Genomic DNA, 16086 nt, shown 5'->3' on the forward strand with positions numbered 1-16086 from the left:
AGATTTTACACTGCTCTCTCCTTCTCCCATCAATACCACCTTGAAACCCTAATGCATTCTGAAGAAGGAGCCCTACATGTTCTGCAGGGATGACAAGATATATATATAGTTCACATCTTTATTGGAGTATAAATGCTTTACAATGTTGTGTTAGTTTCTGCTGTACAACAAAGTGAATCAGCCATATGTGTACATACATCCCCATATCCCCTCCCTCTTGAGCCTCCCTCCCACCCTCCCTATCCCACCCCTCTAGGTCATCACAAAGCATCTGAGTTGATCTCCTTGTGCTATGCGGCAGCTTCCCACTAGCCATCCATTTTACATTTGGTAGTGTATATATGTCCATGACACTCTCTCACTTCATCCCAGCTTCCCCTTCCCCCCATGTCCTCAAGTCCGTTCTCTACGTCTGCATCTTTATTCTTGCTCTGCCACTAGGTTCATCAGTACCACTTTTTAAAATTCCATATATATGCATTAGCAAACAGTATTTGTTTTTCTCTTTCTGACTTACTTCACTCTGTATGACAGACTCTAGGTCCATCCACCTCACTACAAATAACTCAATTTTGTTCCTTTTTATTGCTGAGTAATATTCCATTGTATATATGTGCCACATCTTTATCCATGGGATGACAAGATATTGATGAACATTTTCCACGCATGATGAATTATCTTTTGACATAACTCTTTTCAGTACTTGGGCTACACTGGGATGCTACTCACATCTTGGATGATATAGAATTTTTATTTTTCTTAAATATGGCACTAAAAAATATTTTTGGTGTTGAATATCCATTTGAAATGTCTCAAGAGGCATGGTTATATAGTGGAAATCATGTGGATTTGGAGTTTCCTGTGTGGGATATGAAGTCAGTCGGCTGTGGTTCAAATCCTGGATCTTCTACCCACTAGTTCCATGACTTGGACAAATTATTTTACTGATGCTACTGTTTGGTCTCTCATAAATAAAATGGAAGTAATAATATTACCTACTTCAGAGAGTTGCTGTAAATGAAATAATGTACATGAAATGCTTAGTACAGGGTCTGGCTCAATAAATGTTTCTTCTCCTCCTCCTTCTACTTTATCATTATCATCATCATCATCATCCAGATTCATAGATGACTTTAACATTTAGGTGACCACAGGCGATTTCCTTAACCATCCTATTACTCCATTTTCTTGCTTTTTCAAAAGGTATAGTTGTAAATACTTCATAGGATAATTGTAAGATTAAATGAAATAATATAGCTAAAGTACGTGGGACAGAGTAGAGGCTCAGTGAATCATCATACATTACTTCTTTCCCTTCCTGTCCTCAAGACTTTTTTCATTCTTCACTGATATATATCTATATCTATATATATCTGTAGAACTATATGTAGGAGAGATGTATTCGTTTCTTTGTTTTTGCACAGCTAGTTTGAGCCAGTGAAAATGTTTCTCAAATATTATGCTACATATTATCAAATATAAACAGTCAGTGCTAAGACAGCAAGGGTAGAAAAGATCAAAATTCACGCTCTCATTACTCTTGCTCTTTGGTTGGCCCATTGAGATGTTTAGCTGTTATTGGGGCAAGAGGTCTCTAGACAGTCTATTGGAATTTCACCTGCCAAATGCTGGAGTAGGCAGAGACCAAGAAAATATATTAAAAAGGCAAGGCTCCCAGAATTTATTGGCAAATCCAAAGTAATAAAAAAGGAACATTTGATATAACCACAGGCTCTTCATACTATCATTTTTCATCTTTACCACATCCTCTCCAGCTGACCTAAGCTATTTCTCAGTATGGTTTTGGAAATCGGAAGGGGGGATTTAATGCCTTGCTTGAGCATGCTTTCACTTGGCTCAGGCTGATTTATATTTAAGATTGTATTCCTTTCTTCAGGGACAGTTGGAACATTGTTAGAATGAGTGTTTAAAAATCTAAAACCATGTGTAAACTCAGTTACTTGGAGAGTGAGAAGATGATGGCAGCATAAACAGAAAGGGAACAGGAATAAAATACTTCACATATTGAAAATAGAAGGGCAGGAAAATGGCAATTGTTAATGAGGTATTTGAAAATACCTGAAAATCAAGTAAAGAAAGATGGATGGAAAACACATACAAAAAAGAAAAATCAGAAGAATTAAAGATGCAGAAACAACACAATAAAAAGAAGTCAACTGGGAACTCCTGGGTGGTCTAGTGGTCAGGACCTGGTGCCCTCACTGCAGGGGCCACTAGTTTGATCCCTGGTCAGAGAACTAAGATCCTGCAAGCTGTGCGGCCATAAATGAATGAATGAATGAATGAATGAAAAAGTAAATAAATAAAAAGAAGTCAACTAACTCTGAATACATCATCTGTCTCCTCTTTATATTATCTGCTTGATTTAACAGCAAAGAGGTCCAGCAGTGAAACTGGAGGAAATGGCTTGTTAAGGAAATTTTAAAAGAGAGCCTTTCATAATTCATACTCAGTTCTCTAAGATCCATATTTGAATACTTTTAAAGAGGGATCACTGTGGCTGTTAGGATGACATGCATAACTTTTAGTGCCCTCAGGAATAAACGGATTGTGCCGTTGATTTCCTGACCAAGGACTCACACAGACCCTCACTCAAATAATTAGTTTTTTGCTGATGTCTGGGTAATCTCTGAAGTTTTCCCACACCTATAGGCCATGTCGACAGCAACTGAAAAGTTGCTATTGCCTTAGAGCAATAACGACCTGGAAATTGTGTTAACTTGATGTTATAGTAGCAGCCAAAAGCAAATAAACTTGTGAATGGGTAGAAAATGAGATCAAAGACCACTGTTCCTTTTTTTTTAAATTTTACATCCCTGCTTGGGTGAATAATGACTGGACCAACATATGTTTACTTCTTTACTGACTGGCTCTAGAAAATATCACAGGAGAGTTTATTCCGCAGAACACTCCCTGGACTCATGTTTCTGAATCTTTGCAGTCAACAATAATTTTTACAGACCCACAAACATGACTCTTAGATGTCAATAAACCAATGAGTGAAACGTCCTGCCTATGCACAAGTGGGAGCGATGCTGCTTAAGGACTTGAGCAGCCTGGGCTCTTCTCTGACTCACTCTGTGACCTTGAACTTACGCTGCCTGCTTTTTACTTTCCTGGCCTGGCAAGCTGAGTAATATGACTTAGGATAAACCAGGAAATGGCAAAATGCCTGGTGCTCTCAAGTAAATTTAGTCCAGTAACATCACCATGTCAGTGGCCTTTGCCCAGCACACTGGGGGAGAAGAAGGAATGACAGGGTCTCCTGGATCCTATCAATCACCACAGAAGCTCTCCTTAAGCCCATCAGACACATGATGAAGCATCCCTATTAGCTGCGTTTGTGGGACCTGAGTCAAAGATTATCGGCTCTAAAGAATGTTGAGCTCAAGAGTAGAATGCTGTTCCTCCAATCTCACATTGACTTTACCAGCAACAAGCTTTGCACCCTTGGCAAATCATTTGAAATCTCTCTGTACCTCTGCTGTTAGTCTGTACGATGAAGCAATCATTACAGGATTGTGGCAATCAAATTGTATTGGATTGAAAGGGTTTTAGAAAGTTAGAAACTATTTAAACAAATGAGACACCAAGAGGTAGGTTACCATGACGGTTAAGAGCACACTGGAGCCAAAATTCCTGGATGAGAAACATGCAGGGTGGTATCCCTGTACGTGAATGTGTAGATGCCCACAGGCTCCCCTCCTGTGCCTGCCTCCAGGGACTTACTAATAAGAAAGTCAGGTTCTCTTCCCAGCCCACCCAACGACTCCCTTAAAACTGCCCTCACTGGGGTCACAGATAAGCCTCCTTATGGCTAGATCCACCAGACTCTTTTCAGTCATTTACCAGCTATGTGACTTCTCTTTGCCTTACTCTTTTCTGGTATAAAATGGGAATAAAAATAGTTTCTAATAATGGTGGGTGCAAGCCTTTATACTTTTGTCCAAACGCATGGAATGCACCACATCAAAAGTGAACCCTAATATAAACCATGGATTTTGGGTGATAACGTTATGTCACTGTAGGTTCATCAATTGTAACACATGTACCACTTTGGCAGGGGACGTTGATAGTAGGCGAGGCTACGCATGTGTAGGGGCAGGGGGTATGTGGGAAATGTCTATACTTTCTGCTCAATTTTGCTGTGAATCTAAAACTGGTCTAAAAAATAAAAGAAAAACAGTGTCTATCTCACAGGGTGTTATGAGGATTAAAAAGTTTATATTTAAAGAGTTATAGCATACCCAACATACAGTAAAGAGCATACCATACCCAATGTATAGTAAACACTCAAAAAGTGTCAGCAGAGTTTTCATGAATCTCTCAGAGAATATTCTTTTCTTCCTCTTTATCCTTTCATTTAATTATCTTCAATGTAGGGCCACGATAGATCATTGTTATGTCAACTGAGTACCAACACTACATGAATAGGAGCAATACCTTCTATTAAAGAACATTAGGTTCTGCTTACGTAAATGACCAATTCAACTGAGTCATTTGCCTCCCTTTTCTATCTCTTTCCCCCTACTTCATTCAATTATGGGTTTCCCACCAAACTGACCACATTTTAGTTCTAGGCAGAAACAGTAGGGATTTACAATGGAAGCAGCTATTCTGCTGAAGTTACAGTCACACCACTATCAGATTCAGCAGTTTCCACCCCAGCAGCTTATTTCCAGGTGAAGTTAAATCCTTGCCAGTGGTAGATCTTACTGCGTGTCAGCTTCACTGCTGTGTGAAGGCTCACCAGGACTTAATTCCGGCCATCTGCTGAAAGTTTAACACTGTAATTGTCTGGAGTGAGTGCTGTGAATCCAAATAGGTTCCACGTCTAATTACGTCAGTACTACTCACAACTCTCACTGTTTGTTTTATGTGGTGCTCCAAAATGAGGAGATTTGACAGAAAGTTTTACCATAATAATTTACAATATCAATAAAGCTCATCCACATGTCCAATTTACAATTTTATGCCTCAATGTATTCTAGTTTTGGCTACATGGGTTGTGTGGACTAAATTTACAGAAATACTCAGATCATAAAACGTCTGTTCCAATTAAAGAGATTTTGCATTTGTTTTATCACAATGGTATCAGGTTTGACACTGAACTTAGAGTTTTTGTTCTTGGCCATATTCATATAGAAAAGCATTATATAGGTTGCAATTCTATGTATAAAACACTGCCCTTCCAAGTGAGCACCGCAAGGCTGAACAAGTGTTTCACCAAATCACTGTAGGTGAAAAGGAAAATGAAAGTTTGAGTAAGTTTTAACGGCTGAGGAATGGGGAAAACAAAAGTCTTGGGAAAAGACAATTGACAGTCAGGGCGAAGGGGCCTGGGGACAAAACCACTTAAGGGTAGAGAACCGTCAAGCACCACGGTTCTGACTCAGAGGCATTAGCCCATGATTTTCTATAGGCAGAAAAGAAAGCAGAACAGAAAAAGAGAGGGGGCCTCAAGATGGAAGCCTTTGGTTTTAAATCATGTTGTGCAAATGGTAGATGTCCATAGTGAAACAGACTGGTTTTCTTCATGCACAGAGAGGGTGACCTCCAATAGCCCTAGAGAATAGTCACATGAATCCTGACATTTTTAAGAAGGAGGTATTAGGAGGAGATACAATGGTGCAAAACAAAAGATGCTGGAGTTACCAACTCATCTGCAATGACAGCAAGCTAAAAGTGAGTAATCCTGACTCCATATGGTGAGAAAATCGTTCAAATGCAGGAAAGAAGGGAAAGTGCCTGGTTAGCCGTGGACATTGCTGATCTTGGGAGTACTGAGGAGATGGAGCTTCTAAAAACTGAGTCTGCAGAGAAAGACAGAGTGGCACACACAGCAGGTGTTCAGTATATAGTTCAGAATAAATAAATGAAGCTGTGTGTAGCATCAGTAGAATAATACTAGCTCACATTTATTTTTTGAATTTTATTTTTTTTATACAGCAGTTCTTATTAGTTATCTATTTTATACATATTAGTGTATATATGTCAATCCCAATCTCCCAATTCATCACACCACCATCACCCCCTGCTTTCCCCCCTTGGTGTCCATACGTTTGTTCTCTACATCTGTGTCTCTATTTCTGCCTCGCAAACCTTGTACCATTTTTCTAGATTCCACATATATGAGCTCACATTTACTGACTACTAATTAGGTGCAAATTTTGGTTAACTTATTTAGTCATTTGACAGATGAAAAAACAGCTTCAGAGAGATTAAATATTTGTCCGATTTAATGCAGCTCGTCACCGGTGCAGCTGAAATTCTAACCTAAGGTTGATTACAGAACATCTTAATCCTCATGGTTTAGTGGTGAAGACTGTGTTCACTGGAGCCATTTTTCCTGGGTTCAAGTCCCCACCCTACTACTTACTAGCTTGAGTGACTGACATGCTCTCTTACAACTGTTTGTTCATCTACAAAATGGGGATAATACTGGTTGGTTGCTGCGGGCTGTTTGCATTCTTCCTCCAAATTCATATGTTGAGGCCCTAATCCCCAATGTATTTAGAGATGCAACCTTTGGGAGGTAATTAGATAATGAGGTCATTAAGGTGGAGCCCCACTGATAGGATTAGTGGCCTTATAAGAAGAGGAAGGGACCTCTTTCTGCCATGTGAGAATATAGGGAGAAGGCAGCTGTCTGTGAACCAGGAACAGGGCTCCCACCAAGAACTCAATCATCCTGGCACTGTGAACTTAGACTTCCTGCCTCCAGAACTGTGAAAAAAAAAATTGCTGTTTAAACCATCTCCTTGGTCTACAGGACTCCATTAGAGCAGCCTGAGCTAAGACCCTAGTACTTTCTTTCATGGGTTTGTATGAAGATTAATTGAGATAATATTTGGAAAGCACTGAGTAGAAAGTATGGTGTATTGTAAGTACTCAATAAATGTGAGCTATTGATATCTTTAAAAGCACCAGCTACTGTTTTCGTGTGTATTGCTTTCATGTGAACAGGAGCAAAATGACACATTTTTGACCAAAAACTGACAGTTGGAACATCTTTCCAGATGCTGAGATTTATTCTCTTACATGTTAAATAATAACACTTATATTTTCTATCCATAATGTCTTGTGTGGAACCCATGGACAGACACAGGCAGTGCTGTGTGACATGAAGGACATGACATTTGGAGCCAGAAGACCTGCTTCAATCTCAACTCTGTGAGTGGCTGTGTAGCCTTCGACAAACCAGTTATATCTTTAAGCCTCAGTCTCCACCTTGGTAAAAGAGTTCCGAATAATACCCCTGTCAGGTGATGATAGGTTTGAAAGTATTTTGTAAACTGTAAAGCACTGTACAAATATTAGTAATTATGTTCACACCGTGAGAAGGTTTGAAAAAAAACAAGAAAACAACACATTTCTGGTGAAGTTTGAAGAGCTTTCTAATTTGGGAGTCGTTGCCAATGCCATTAAGAACCGAGACACACGGTACTAAATTTAGCTTAAAACAAACAAAAAATGAAATGTGATTCAACCTCGAAAAAGATGTATCTCGTTATGCATGAAGAAAGGACTCTGAAATAGAGTTACAGAAACCTAGAGAGCAACATTGTGGACGGGCGACCCAGTGGTTATAGTAAATCAGAAAATAGAGTTGAGTTTTTCCAATGTCATACAGCGTTTAAAAGCGCAGTTCTAATTTAGACTTTTCTCAAGAGACAGTGGTCTCCTTTCTTCCTTTTAGAGCCTAGACAATGCTGGTCTAGTACCCTTCTGGGCACTGCAGGTCAGCTATAAGGCCAGGATGCCTCATTCACCACACACACACACACACACACACACACACACACACACACACATATACACACACCCTCAGGAGTCTGTCTATGAAGAAGAAATAGGGTCTAATTGGAGACCTGGGGCTGGGGTGGTGGGCTCTTGGCCACAGCCCACAGCTCTGCAGGTCAGTGGAATGCCCCTTAGCTCTTTTCACTCTTTTCATGCTTTTTCTCAAAGGGATTTTGCCCACTTTACCTCTGTATGTGATTCTTTTGGATTTGCTTGAATCTGATCTGAATCTCAGTACACAGTAAGCAGGTCGGAAGGAGAGACCATTGAGAATACATTAGAGAAGATGGGGGGATATGCTGATTGATGAAAATGAATCATAGTATTTGGTAAGGCAACATGTTGAAAAATAAACCCAGACTTGAGGTTGCCAAGTGGGGGGGGGTACAGGGGAGGGAAGAATTGAAAGTTTGGGGTTAGTTGATGCAAATTATTATATATAGAATAGATAAACAACAAGGTCCTAGTGTATAGCACAGGGAACTATATTCAATATCCTGTGATAAACCAGAATGGAAAAGAATATGAAAAAGAATGTAAATATACATATAACTGAATCACTTTGCTGTACAGCAGAAGTTAACACAACACTGCAAATCAACTATACTTCAAAAAAAAAAAAAACTTAAAAAAGGATTTAAAGAAAAGCCTCAGACACGGGGAGAGGGAAAGATATATGGATCAGACGATTGTTACTCTCAGCAGAAGTTTCCATGTCTGCCCCTGGTGAGGTGTGTCCCTGTACACAATTGCAGGCTGTCACCCTCCTCTTATACTAATGAATACAATCACTGAGCCGGTGCTTCAGGGGCCCACACACTCCTTCCACTTTCCAGATCTCTTCCCTAACTCTATGGCATCATCCTTGTGTTCACTATTTGCACCTGCCATTTTACAGCAGAGAAAGGGTAGTGGTGAGGGTGTCAGATTATGCGTGCTGATCAGCTGAATCCCTAGTATATATTAAGACACCATCCTTGAAACAATTCAACAGTTACTAAGCAGATGAGTAACTTGTGACTTATGTTGCCTGCGTGTGCAAATGCAGTATACACAAAGAGAGGGGTTTCTGCTTATCTGTGTGCCACATCAGTTGAGCTATTTGTAATGGCACCACCATATATGTTGAATTTTAACTTAAGTTTGTACTTCTAATTGTCATTTTCGTTGTTATTTTACTTGTCTTAAAATATACTTAGAAAAAAAAAATATACTTAGATACAGCTTTGACATGAAAAATATTGTGTATGCAGAAGGTTATGTCTGCTGCATACCAGACAATGCAATTAAAGGCACTAGAAATAGCCAAATCTCAGGAATAGACTATAGGATTTTCAAAGCCAGGAGAAGCTAGTGTGGCTGATTCACACATCATGAAGGACTCTCACTCAGGCACTAACTTATCAAAAGCTTCTGGCTAACTTTCAAGAAAAGCTGTCTAACTTTCATCCATTTATAACACAAGTGAGCAAAAAACAAAACTAAATAGAGCCAAAATAAAAGTGTATGTGGCTTTTGGGGTCCTGTGATTTGCCTCAAAATTTTAATATCAACCCTAAGACTGGGAAATGTCAAGATGAAGATCCTGTGTTATGAGAAGTGTCGTGTCACTGGGAAGCAATGCAGAACTGTTGGAGGCCAATGTGGCAAACAAACTTATGACCATGAATGATGGAGACCACATTCTTTCATTTCTTTTTCCCATTTGGAATGGGAATGTCTATAAGGGTTATCCTATGCCTGTCCCACCACCGTAATTTGGAAATAGATAACTTTTTTTCTAGTTTAGCAGGTCCATAGATGAAGAGGAAATTTGCTCTATGATGGAACATACCCAGCCTCACATCTACTTGATTTAGGTGATTTACACAATGAGATTTAGGACTTTTAAGCCAATGTCATTTAGATGAGATTTTAGGCTTACATTGATGCTGTGCTGGGTTGAGACTTGGGAGGGTGTTGGGGTAGGATGTATTTGCATGTAGGATGGATGGGAATCTTTGGGGACCAGAGGATGGACTGTGGTAAGCTGAAAAAAACTGGCACTCCCCCCAAATACGTATTTTCTTTCTAATCCTCAGAACCTGTGAATATTACCTTATATGACAAAACAGTGGTTATTATCTTATACAGCAAACAATATGACTAAATTAATGATCTTGAGACTAGGTGTCTAACTTGGGTTATCTGACAGTACCCCTAAAAATTTCACAAGTACGCTTATTCGAGAGGGGCAAAGGGAATTTTGAGATACACACACACACATAGAGTGGAGAAGGCATTATGAAGACTGAAATGATGTAGCTACAGTCCAAAGAACACCTGCATCCACCACAAGCTAGAAGAGGCAAGGAACGGTTTCTGCCTAGAACCTCAGGAGAAAGTTCAGTCCTGTCAAAAACCTTGATTTTAGACTTCTGGCCTCCAGAACTGTGAGGTAATAAATTTCTGTTTTTTTAAATTAACAAGTTTGTGGTAATTTGTTTCAGCAGCCCCAGGAAACTAATGCAGAAGACAGGGACATATAATAGTACAGTATGGCATTATCAGGACTTAGGAAGTAAAAACATAAAAATTAAAAATACACTGTAGTATAAATGCTATTTTAATTTAAAAGTAGAATGAATGAATGAATGAACAAATAAATAAATAAAAGAAATGCATGTGGAAGACAATATGTCTTGGTTGCTTGGGTAGCTTAAACAACAGAATTTTTTTCTCATAGCTCTGGAGACTTGAAGTTTGAAATCAGGGTAGAGCATGGTTGGTTTCTGGTGAGAGCTCTTTCTGACCTGCAGTTTTCTTACTGTGTCCTCACATGGGAAAGAGGGAAAGAGAGAGCCCGGATTTCTTCCTCTTTTTAAAAAGACACTAATCTCATTAGGAGGGCCCCACCCTCATGACCTCATCTAAACCTAATTACCTCCCAAAGGCCCCACCTCCTAACACCATCACACTGGGGGTGGGGGATGGCTAGAGCTTCAGCACATGAATTTTGGGGAGTGTAAACATTCAGTCTACAATACCATATAACATGGTGTTTCTGAAAACTGAGAGTTTAGGTGATATTTAATCACATTTTTCATATTTATATAGTGGGACATAAACATTTAACCCTTTGTTGATATGAAAAGTAGCTCTTAACCTTGAATTGATCATTAGACCTATTCAGAGTGGGGAATACAGTGCTCTCCAGGAAAGAACACAGGCAACTCTCTTACTTCACAGGGATTAAAGGGTATGTTCTAAAGGAAAGAATTTATTGTCCTTGAGAAGAAGAAAACATTTTTTTTCTTTTATTAATGGTGTCAACTCTGGATTTAGTAGATTTTCAAATATTTCCAGATAACCCAAGAATCACTAATGATAAGGGAATAGGGATTTGATGGGAAGAGAATAAAGGGATGAAAGTATGAAGAAAAGGGAGGCTGAGGAAGAAGGGTAAAGGGAGAGGGAGTCCCAGCCGGGCAAGTGGTGTGACAATGGCCACTGCTAGGGGACAATGCTGAACCACAGTATGCTAAAGGCATGACCAATACTTACAAAGGGGCACTGTTTTAGGGTCCCAGGAACACTTTGGAGCAGGTCTAGAGATCAGGCTACCAGGTCTTTGGGTGGGTACTTGACCACAGGAGTGGAAGCCATGCCTGGCAGATTCTGAAAGTCCCTGTCCCACCACCATCCAGTGACCTTAGGACATGCCCAGGTACTTTAAAAGTAAAAAGAACCTTTGGGTATTGGGGGGATAGTAAGGACAACCTTTGACTGCTGTACTTCGCAGTTAAAATGAAGCCCTCAACTTGGGATAGAGCAGGATGGATGTTCTCTTTCACATTTTTTTTTTAACAGTGGATATATAATACTTTAAAAATAAGAAAAACCGTACAAAAAGAAAAGCAAAGCCCTACAAAATGAGGTAAAAGAGGATTCTATATATCTACCAAAGGCCATTTGTTGAATATTTTAAAAGAAGGATGAGGAAAACTCCTCATCAATGGCATCACATCATTGGTAAAAGGCTAGCTGGCTAGTCAAGTTAGTGCTTAGCCCAGAGTCAGTTCTCTGAGCCCTGGGACTTTAAAATTAGAAGATGCTGAAGATTAAGAGAAACTAGAAAATGAGCTCTAAAAGTATGAACAAAAGCTGATGGAGATAATCACTGATAGCTCCCAAAGAACAAAGCTTAAATCCATCACTTGTAAAACTTTACTTCACACTGGGGCTTTGGGGCTTTGTGTTGTTAATGATATCTCTTAAACTCAAAAAAAAGTATAGATGCCTGTGCTGGGCAATGAGCTTCTGGCCTAGAGCAAATCACTGTGATTTAATTGCCTGTTACCTGGTATAGGCAAAGGGGTTAGATGTTTATGATGACATAGCTTTATACCTGCACTCAATCAGTTGGTTTGTGAAGAACATATACCTTCTCTACCCTCAGTCAAGGGTGAATGAACGTGGGACATAGAAATGATAGAGTGCCTACATCAAAGAGATATTAAAGACCAAATGCTGAATGTTGCTTACATGTAGATAGCAATGAATTGAAAGATGCCTGAAATTCTTTTAGACTGCATTCTGCAAGGCACTAGGTATAAAGTCAGATAGACCTAAAGATGAAACTGCTTCTGCCGCATACTCGTTATGCTAAGTTGGACATGTTATTAACTTCTTGGAGTCTTGGTTCTCTTGACTATAAATTGGGGGATAATGATATCTATCCCATGGGGATGTTGTGAATGTTAATTAGACAAAGGATCTAAAGTATTTAACCCAGTGCACTTCGTAAATCCAGTCACTATTGTTCTTTGATGGTACATCACCAAATGTGAGCTTTGTCAAATTGCAAGTCTATGAGGGAAAAATGCTATGGGGCAAGGTGGTTTCTCCTGTCATCATTAAATCATGCTTACTGTTTACTCTTAAGGTGAGTAAGGCTCACTTACTGTTTACTCTTAAGGTGAGTAAGGCTGCTGCTTTGTCTCAGGCAGGGCAGTGTGCCTGGACAAGTGAAGGCCAAGCCAGGAGCAGAGGCGGGTGTGCAGATTCATGAGAAGATAAGGCTGCAAAGAAAGAGAGAAGCAGGTAGGGAGTAAGGCTGGCAATATTAACTTGCAGTGTAAGGCTTCTGGGTATGAAAAACATAAGCACCATGTCAAGAAATAATCACAACAAGACTCACACAGAGAAGCTTGATATTCTAGAAATACTTGGAAGTAGGACAGACCTAAGCTTGCAAAGCAGTCTGAAAAATGATGCCCTGAGATGAGCACCATGGATAGCTCCAAGGGAAGCCATTTCTTCCTCCCTGAAAAGGCGGCAACTCAGGATTGTTCAAACCAATTTTATGGAGAAGCCAACAACTCTCTTCCTTAAAGGACCAAGATCTATTAAGGCATATTTGATCCCTAACACCAGATATCTATTCAATATTTCTAAATATGTCAGTAACAGCATAATATGTGAACAGAGCTGTTGAGAATTGGTTCTCTCTTGGAGAGAAGTAGATCTACTGTGACCTTAATTGGTTTGATATAGGGTTGCTCTTCATTCTTGGAGATCCTGAACAATTCAAGGTTTTATCAGGAAGGTTCCCACCTCCCTTAACACTAACACAATGTTGACATTTAGGGTTGGTGGTAGGTCAACTGTAGAATGTTTCAACCTTGTGAGATCATGAGTGTGGGAGAGGGCTCCCATTCTGGGGCCATATTTATTCCAGTCCATTAGGGAGTCTAGCCACACTATTGCTAAGGGTTCATAAAGGGGTGGATATAAATTCTGCTCTACTTTCTGTGTACCCATGGGAAAGTCATTTGGTCCTTCTTACCGTCATCTGAAAGATAAAGGGATTGAACTATAACATCTTAAGGGAGATAAGAAGTTCCATTATGATGAAGTAATTTGGTTTAAAATTATTCATTCAGAGACTCCAGAGATGCAAAATATATCCCTGAGGAAAAAGACAAGAGCTGCAAAGGTATATATATAGAATCAGAATTCAACCAAGAACGTCCAGGACACAAAAATTAAAGTATCATTGGCAAGGGGATGAAAGAACCATAATGTGTTTGGCTGCAAAGTACTATGGTGTCTTAGAACTGGGACAAGGTCTTCTCAGATCTTCTACACCAGGAATTGGTAGAAATACCAAGGCTTCACGTTAGAGGTTTGAACTGACTGTTGTCCTCCAAGTTTCAAGGCTTCTAGATGACAGAATGTTGGGTTTTATAAAGTCCAAAGGGCAGTACATCAGAACATAGGAGCAGGCTGTGGGCTAAAATGACCCTGCTGGGACACACAGGCTTTGAATTATAGGAACCCCTCTGACAAAGCAGTGTCTGGATGATGGGTTTTTATGATTTCTTGGAGAAAGGATTCTCATTGTGATTTCTGAATAATGAAACTGGGGCTCCTCAGTTGTCAGGTTCTCCAACAACTGGATGAAATAAGGCCTTGTATTTTCTGGAGCAGAGGTTCTCAAAGTGTGGTCCTTGGATCCCTGTGTGTCTCTGACACCATTTTAGGAGGTCAATAAGATCCGTCCTTTTCCAACTACATATTTCTATGTGGCCTGATTTTCTTCTTAAACTTCAACCAAAATAACAGATCACAATAAATTGACTGCAAGAGCAGATATGAGAATCCAGTTGTTTTCTATTGGGCCAGACAGTATTGAGATTTGCTAAAATATTAAACTGTACCATCTCTTCCCTAATTTGTTTTGGAAAATGTAGTTATTTTCTTTTAAAAAGATGCTATTTATTTTTAATATGTAATGACTTTATTGCTCCTTAAAATTAATTAAACAAAAATGTTAAACATCTTTCAATTTTAATATCTAATATGGTAAATATTGATAAATATAACCTACATAATAAAAAGCCCTTTGGGAGGCTTCAATAGTTTTTAAGAGGGTAAAGAGATAAAAATGTCTGAAGCCCTGTTTCAGAGGCATCAGAATTCAAGTGTTTCTGAATAGGTAATCAGTCTTTTAATAACAGTAAAAGTGAGCAAAGATTCTTGGTTTCTAAGTTTCTATGAGGTGTTAAGTTGTCTGGGAGATATGGGTATTCAGATATTTACTTCGTTTGATGTGGGCTGACCCATCAGGCACATGAGGGCCTCCCTTCAGGGTTTGGACTCTCTCCACCATGGACTGGCTTTGAGCTTGGGAGTGAATCTTGAGGGACAGTATTAGTGGGCATCACACTATTCACCTACATTTCTGCCTCTAGAATAACCCAGTGATGAAAGTGTCTTGCAACCAGGCATGATTGGATTAAATGAAGAAAAACTTAGGATAAATGCAAGGAAAATCTCTCTACTGATGCTAATGAGAAATATTACGTTTTAAAATGTTATCTTTAGGTAACTGGTTGAAGTTTTATCACTTAAATGTATCCAATGTAAAATTCTCTCTCAATATTTCACTCGTGTGTACTTTACGGGAAACAGTAAACAATATTGTTAAGCTTTATCTTTGGAGCAAAAAGATTTATGACTATGGGCAAATCTCAGTATAAACTGACTAACTGAGATGAAGTCCAAACTAAATATATGAAAATAAATTCAGAATGGAAATACTTTCAAGTAAAATGTTAACAGATGAAATTTTAATGCTTTGGAATATACTTCATATTTCTAGCTAATACACAATGGAATTTAAAATATATATATATTACTGGGCTTAATTTAATGAAAGCAAAACTCTTGCTTTGCAATTTAGAACAAGTTATTTGGTTTCCCTGTTATCACATCTACTAAATAAGGAGAATGAATCAATAATCATCAGCTCTACATTCATTCATATGTAGGACAAGTAGGTTTCTTAAGTATATTTTGTTCTCTCAGGTAGTAAAACATGTCACCTGCTGTCTTATAATTCTTTTTGTTTACCCTTTAAACTATTTTTACTACAAGGTTCAAAGGCAAGATTCATCACAATCTTAGATCAATCATCACAAAATAGTGAATGGTGACATCAGTTCAGTGACATTTTATAGAAGATCTCAAGAATATCTTTACAGAAAATAATAGTATTTCAGGCAAGAGTAGAATTTTTACCCTTAAAGAATTTAGATTTTTTCAATAAAAAATTTTTGGACTCACTTGATCATTGAGTATTTTTTTCCCACATTTTGCTGGGTTATCTTGGGGGTGGTGGGAGTGGAGTAGAGATAGAGGTGAGGGAAAGGAATAATTCTTGGGCCAATTCAATTCTTATTTATCTGGTTTACTGAAATTTGTGGCATGTGATTTAGG

The 16086-nt window shown here is 38.9% G+C and overlaps 1 protein-coding gene across 4 annotated transcripts in view; it reads right to left on the reverse strand.

The window, feature by feature from the left end:
• B3GALT1 (beta-1,3-galactosyltransferase 1) overlaps positions 1-16086 on the reverse strand; it is a 592659-nt gene that overhangs the window by 128450 nt on the left and 448123 nt on the right. For 2 of the 4 annotated variants that reach the window (XM_082396862.1, XM_082396860.1), the window contains one exon: positions 12768-12884. The exons of 1 other annotated variant lie outside the window; for it this stretch is intronic. The gene's annotated coding sequence lies outside the window, so the exon portion shown is untranslated. Of the gene's footprint in view, positions 1-12734; positions 12885-16086 lie in introns of all 4 variants that reach the window. One more of the 4 variants, XM_082396859.1, reaches the window with a different exon arrangement.

Source organism: Balaenoptera borealis, assembly GCF_965194805.1.
Source record: "Balaenoptera borealis genome assembly, chromosome: 6".
In the NCBI taxonomy this organism is placed as follows: Eukaryota; Metazoa; Chordata; class Mammalia; order Artiodactyla; family Balaenopteridae; genus Balaenoptera; species Balaenoptera borealis.